This window comes from Penaeus monodon, chromosome 25 (genome assembly GCF_015228065.2).
Source record: "Penaeus monodon isolate SGIC_2016 chromosome 25, NSTDA_Pmon_1, whole genome shotgun sequence".
In the NCBI taxonomy this organism is placed as follows: Eukaryota; Metazoa; Arthropoda; class Malacostraca; order Decapoda; family Penaeidae; genus Penaeus; species Penaeus monodon.
In genome coordinates, this window is record NC_051410.1 from 10115479 (window position 1) to 10115963 (window position 485).

Genomic DNA, 485 nt, shown 5'->3' on the forward strand with positions numbered 1-485 from the left:
CCGTTTTGAATCAGTTTCATTTTCAAGGTACGTACTCTGTACACCCGAATCACCGATATGGGCGATGTTGAAAGCATGAAGCCGAGGCCAAGGTCAACTAAGATGGAGGAGAAGGTACGAACAGTTTCTTGGCGCAGAGAAAATATAATAAAATGATATAAAAATATAATAAAAACATTTGCCCTCTTTGTAATACCTTACAAGGAACCTGAAGTAACCTTTCTCAATTTTATTTGTTTTTATCAACTCCACCCCTTTCTTATTACTCACGCAATGTTCCATATACTTCATAAAAATAATGATTCTTAAGACATGATACAAACAACATAAACCAGGTTGGCATATTTTTATCATGTAATTAGATAAAGGATACATCATGTGGATTAAAATGGGAAGGGTAGTGATATGAATTTAATCTATTCAGATAATGATTATACCGAATGTGATAAAAACAAGTTTGTTTTTATTTCAAGTATCCATATATC

The 485-nt window shown here is 32.6% G+C and overlaps 1 protein-coding gene across 1 annotated transcript in view; it reads right to left on the reverse strand.

Annotated features, from left to right (window-relative positions):
* Positions 1 to 485, reverse strand: part of LOC119589523 (probable 4-coumarate--CoA ligase 1) — a 13863-nt gene that overhangs the window by 6447 nt on the left and 6931 nt on the right. The window lies entirely within an intron of this gene.